The sequence below is a fragment of the Pongo abelii genome, chromosome 12 (assembly GCF_028885655.2).
Source record: "Pongo abelii isolate AG06213 chromosome 12, NHGRI_mPonAbe1-v2.0_pri, whole genome shotgun sequence".
Classification (NCBI taxonomy): Eukaryota; Metazoa; Chordata; class Mammalia; order Primates; family Hominidae; genus Pongo; species Pongo abelii.
The window spans coordinates 129,388,558-129,394,557 of NC_071997.2; the positions used below are offsets into that span (position 1 = coordinate 129,388,558).

At 58.6% G+C, this 6,000-nt stretch overlaps 1 protein-coding gene across 3 annotated transcripts in view; it reads right to left on the minus strand.

The window, feature by feature from the left end:
• COLEC11 (collectin subfamily member 11) overlaps positions 1–5,740 on the minus strand; it is a 47,033-nt gene extending 41,293 nt beyond the window's left edge. Inside the window, exon 1 of one of the 3 annotated variants that reach the window (XM_024242819.3) lies at positions 5,575–5,740. The gene's annotated coding sequence lies outside the window, so the exon portion shown is untranslated. The remainder of the gene's footprint in view (positions 1–5,574) is intronic. The other 2 variants (XM_024242818.3, XM_024242817.3) reach the window with 2 other exon arrangements.
• Positions 5,741–6,000: the final 260 nt, after the last annotated feature.

The following is a 6,000-nucleotide window of genomic DNA, read 5'->3' on the forward strand; positions in this document are numbered from 1 at the left end:
TGAGGGTGGGACTGAAATCCAGGGCTTCCCAGCACTGTTGGCTGCTTTCCTCTTTCTGCCCGATTACCCTCTCCCCACACCTCAAAGGAAGGGCTCACCTTCCTCCTTCAGTCATGATGTAAGGGATTTTTAAAAATAGGTTTTTGATGGAGAGAACAAGGAGCCAATATACATTGTATATCAAATGTGGACACATATCTGATTTAATTCCCAAAACAACCTTGTACATTATTACAGTTCCTTACTCTAAAGACAATGCAATATGGAGAGTTGAACAATCGGCCCCAACTCCACCACCAGGCCGTGCAGCTGGGCACTCCGCCTCCAGCCTCCTCTCCACACCCCACACCCGCTGCCCACCTCCAGCCTCCTCTTCACACCCTGCACCCACAGCCCGCCTCCAGCCTCCTCTCCACACCCCTCACCCACAGCCCGCCTCCAGCCTCCTCTCTACACCCCTCACCCACAGCCCGCCTCCAGCCTCCTCTCCGCACCCTGCACCCACAGCCCGCCTCCAGCCTCCTCTCCACACCCCGCACCCACAGCCCGCCTCCAGCCTCCTCTCCACACCCCTCACCCACAGCCCGCCTCCAGCCTCCTCTCCACACCCCTCACCCACAGCCCGCCTCCAGCCTCCTCTCTACACCCCTCACCCACAGCCCGCCTCCAGCCTCCTCTCTACACCCCTCACCCACAGCCCGCCTCCAGCCTCCTCTCTACACCCCTCACCCACAGCCCGCCTCCAGCCTCCTCTCTACACCCCTCACCCACAGCCCGCCTCCAGCCTCCTCTCCACACCCTGCACCCACAGCCCGCCTCCAGCCTCCTCTCTACACCCCTCACCCACAGCCCGCCTCCAGCCTCCTCTCCACACCCTGCACCCACAGCCCGCCTCCAGCCTCCTCTCTACACCCCTCACCCACAGCCCGCCTCCAGCCTCCTCTCCACACCCTGCACCCACAGCCCGCCTCCAGCCTCCTCTCTACACCCCTCACCCACAGCCCGCCTCCAGCCTCCTCTCCACACCCCTCACCCACAGCCCGCCTCCAGCCTCCTCTCCACCCCTCACCCACAGCCCGCCTCCAGCCTCCTCTCCACCCCTCACCCACAGCCCGCCTCCAGCCTCCTCTCCACCCCTCACCCACAGCCCGCCTCCAGCCTCCTCTCCACCCCTCACCCACAGCCCGCCTCCAGCCTCCTCTCCACACCCCTCACCCACAGCCCGCCTCCAGCCTCCTCTCCACACCCCTCACCCACAGCCCGCCTCCAGCCTCCTCTCCACACCCCTCACCCACAGCCCGCCTCCAGCCTCCTCTCCACACCCCGCACCCACAGCCCGCCTCCAGCCTCCTCTCCACACCCCTCACCCACAGCCCGCCTCCAGCCTCCTCTCCACACCCCTCACCCACAGCCCGCCTCCAGCCTCCTCTCCACACCCCGCACCCACAGCCCGCCTGCAGCCTCCTCTCCACACCCCGCACCCACAGCCCGCCTGCAGCCTCCTCTCCACACCCCGCACCCACAGCCCGCCTCCAGCCTCCTCTCCACACCCCTCACCCACAGCCCGCCTCCAGCCTCCTCTCCACACCCCGCACCCACAGCCCGCCTCCAGCCTCCTCTCCACACCCCGCACCCACAGCCCGCCTCCAGCCTCCTCTCCACACCCCGCACCCACAGCCCGCCTCCAGCCTCCTCTCCACACCCCGCACCCACAGCCCGCCTCCAGCCTCCTCTCCACACCCCGCACCCACAGCCCGCCTCCAGCCTCCTCTCCACACCCCTCACCCACAGCCCGCCTCCAGCCTCCTCTCCACACCCCGCACCCACAGCCCGCCTCCAGCCTCCTCTCCACACCCCTCACCCACAGCCCGCCTCCAGCCTCCTCTCCACACCCTGCACCCACAGCCCGCCTCCAGCCTCCTCTCCACACCCCTCACCCACAGCCCGCCTCCAGCCTCCTCTCTGCACCCTGCACCCACAGCCCGCCTCCAGCCTCCTCTCCGCACCCTGCACCCACAGCCCGCCTCCAGCCTCCTCTCCGCACCCTGCACCCACAGCCCGCCTCCAGCCTCCTCTCCGCACCCTGCACCCACAGCCCGCCTCCAGCCTCCTCTCTACACCCCTCACCCACAGCCCGCTTGCAGCCTCCTCTCCACACCCCTCACCCACCGCCTGCCTCCAGTCTCCTCTCCACACCCTCACCCACCCACGGCCCGCCTCCAACCTCCTCGCCACACCCCACACCTGCTGCTCCCCTGTAGAGACCCACACCCTGCTCCCCTGTGCTCACGCGAATATTAGAACAACAAGGGCAACTGAAAAGCGGAAAGCCAGGACCCCACCAGCTGACTTCACTCCCCCCACCTTCCTTGTTCCCTGAAGGCTTGGGTCCACGTGCGAGTGATCCGTGCAAGCTACAGCTTCGTAAAGGTCTCTGGGCACGCAGAAGCCTGCATTTTAGCAGGCACCAAACTGAGTGAACAAATGAATGAGTAAATAAAGGAACAAACAACAGAACGAAAGTTCACAATTGCATCGCAAATAGAGCCTTCTGCTCTTCTCCTCGTGGTGTTTCCGTGTTTCCAAATCTTTATTATATCTAATGTCTACGCAGTATTTCCAGGGCAGGCAGTTTGCAGACATGGGTTACTGCCCTGCTGTCATTGTCCTGAAATTCCTAATAATGTTGAAATTGGCCAAGCACAGTGGCTCACGTTTGTAATCCCACCACTTTGGGAGACCGAGGCGGGTGGATCACCTGAGGTCAGGAGTTCGAGACCAGCCTAGCCAACATGGTGAAACCCTGTCTCTACTAAAAATACAAAAATTAGCTGGGCATGGTGCCTGGAATTCCAGCGACTCGGGAGGCTGAGGCAGGAGAATCACTTGAACTCAGGAGGTGGAGGTTGCAGTGAGCCAAGATCACAGCACTGCCCTCTAGCCTGAGCAATAGAGTGAGACTCAGTCTCAAAAAAATGAAATAAATAAAAACAAAAAATACAAAAATACTGTCAAAACAAGGGGCACCACGAGGTTTGTAGCCAGACGTACTGGTCCACTGGGCTCATAACCATAGTCTCCCCGGCTGCTGCCTGAGCAGCAGTATTTTGGCTCCTTCTGGTATGTGGCTTCTGAAAGCAGTAATAAACTCTTGCTCCCCACCCACTCAGTGCGCAAGTCGAACCTCACTTCTCAGAGTTTGTTGGATGCAAACTGGGTTTAGATTTTTTTTTTTTTTAATGTCTCAGGAATCAAAGGCTGACATGGGAACTTCCTCTCTAGCTAGAAATGATTCTGTTCAGGTATAACCAGGTGTTCAGCAACGCTTTTACTGCCCTCACTCCACAGATGTCCCAAGAGTGGCTTCAACAAAGATCAGACTCCATCTCCCAAGAAAAGGGGTGAGTAGTGAGTGGAGAAACCCAGAGCAGCTCAGGCGGGATTTCTCATGCGGGATTTCACTCACACTCATCCGCTGATCCCGGAGCAGCTCAGGCAAGATTTCTCATGCCTTCGCTCCACTCATTCACTGAGCCCGGAGCAGCGCCGGCGGGACTCTCGTGCCTTCACTCGCTCCACTCATTCACTGACCCCGGAGCAGCCCAGGTGGGATTTCTCGTGCCTTCACTCGCATTCATCTGCTGATCCCGGAACAGCCCAGGCCGGGATTTCTCGTGCCTTCACTCGCTCCACACATTCACTGACCCCGCTGCCCATTCACAGAGTTTCTGTCCACTTTCCCACGACAGGCCCCAGCTAGGCCTATGGGCACAGAGGAGGCAAAGGCCCTGCATCGGGGCACTCTCAGACGCACAGCAGGAACCAGGGCAGGTAGGCACAGGGTGAGGGCACCCAGGCCCCCGAAGGAGTCTCTGCTTCCCAGAGGTCTCACCCTCTGACTGCCTTCTTAGAAGAGGAATTCCATTTTGTAAACGGAGAAGCCACAGCTACCCCCAGGACCTCTTTAAGAACAACATCCTTATCTCCCAGCCAGGGCCCAAGATGCTTAGGGCCCTCCCATCAATGGAAGGGGCAGACTTGACAAGCAGGAGAGAGGGGGTTAAACATGGAATCCTGAGAGGAAATACATGTTACGAATGAAATAAACAATGGGGCCAGGCCCGGTGGCTCATGCCTATAATCCTAGCATTTTGGGAGGCCAAGGTGGGTGGATCACCTGGTTAGGAGTTCGAGACCAGCCTGGCCAACATGGTGAAACCCCCCTCTCCACTAAAAAATACAAAAATTAGCCGGGTGCCATGATGCACACCTGTAATCCCAGCTACTCAGGAGGCTGAGGTAGGAGAATCGCTTGAACCTGGGAGGTGGAGGTTGCAGTGAGCCAAGTTTGTGCCATTGCACTCCAGCCTGGGCGACAGAGCCAGACTCCATCTCAAAAAAAATGAAATAGACAATGAGAAAAAATCATGGCTTCAGTTGCCAAACATGCTATTTTACTCTTTCATTAAGTATCTACAGCAAGGCCCAGCATCTTACAGGCACCACAAATACCTCCTAAGAACCACATGCCTGAAGCATGAGGAGGCTCCTCTCACTGGCGACTGCTCCAGCCCCACCTCGGTGTTTCCCTCCCTACAGTGACAGAGCACCTTCTGGGGCAGCCTGGATTCCACCCCACAACAGCACACGCTCCTCTTAGCTTCTTACCAAGAGCACAGAGTAAGAAGGGACCTCTCCTCTCTTATCTTCCCCCAGCGTTCAGCACATTACCGGTGTGCTTTCTTCTCCAGTACATGGATTTTTCAAAATTGTAAAGAAAATCGAATAGCTGTGAAAGATTGGGGCAGTGCTCTGCGTACTACAGGCAAAGTGCTTCCCATCAAACCAAAATTCCAGCTATGCACGTGCGATGGCTTTAAACGTTCATCTTTAAATTGAGAACGACCACATCACCTCAGCTCTAAAAAGACCACCAGTTCCTAGCGCAAGGCATCCAGGTAGGAGGCGGCGGCCCTAGGAAACTTTCCTCCTTTCCAATTTTGGAGACAAGATGACCCCACTTGGTTTTAGATGACCCCATCTGAACTCAAAGTCTCTCCCTTGAAAGTTGCCAACGCAAGGCCCACCTTTCCCCCACCTCTCTGATCCCCGTTCCTGAGCCCAACACAGAGCCACTGGTCCCTGGGGGCAGTCGTGGCTGCTGCCCGCCTGGCCCCTCAGACGCTGCTCAGGCTCAGGAACGATCGTCAGGTTGTGAGACCAGGTACTGCACTGCGGTTTGGAATTAGCAAAGACTGCTTCGCCCTCTGGGTCTTGGACTCTTTGAAATCTGCCACCCAAGAGGGTGACTCCATCATCCAGCAACTCTCATGGGTCTGATCCCATCTCGTCAATAGGCTCCACGAATTTCCGCCGTGATCTAATCAAACTTCGGAACTCTGGTGCCAGATTTATTGAGACTCAATCTTTCGCCCGGATCTAGGGACAGATTCCCATCCTCCTCGCTCAGCGGGAGCCCACCTCGCGCCGCGTTTGGAACGCTGCCTGCCTCCCCTCTCCACTGTCTTAGCCCCCGTCAAACCCTCAGCGGCAGCCCCGGGCAGAGTCTCCTACCTGAGCACGCGCTGGGCGAACGGGGCGTCCTGCCCGCCGCTGGCCCGCGAGGACACTGCCCCCAGGCGCCTCATGGCTGCTATTTAGAGAGGCGGCCGCAGTCCCAGGCGCGGGGAGAAGCCTCGGCCCGGGCCAGCAGACAGCCCAGCAAATCAGGCCGCCCGGCCGCAGCGTTATCTCGGGCGGCTTCCTGTCTGCGCTGCGTCCACGGCCCTGCCCGGGGAGTGTGGGAACGCCTGGAACTCCCTGAGGCCGGCTTTGGGGTGGGGGGCAGGACCCTCCTGGAGATGCCCCTGCTAACTCTCCAACCCGAACACCCCGATTTTATTTCTTTTTTGGCTTTCTTTTCGTTTTTTGAAAAAATAAGCATGACTACTGTGGAAATTCAGAAGAGCATAAAGAGGAGGGACGCTCATCACCTGGCAC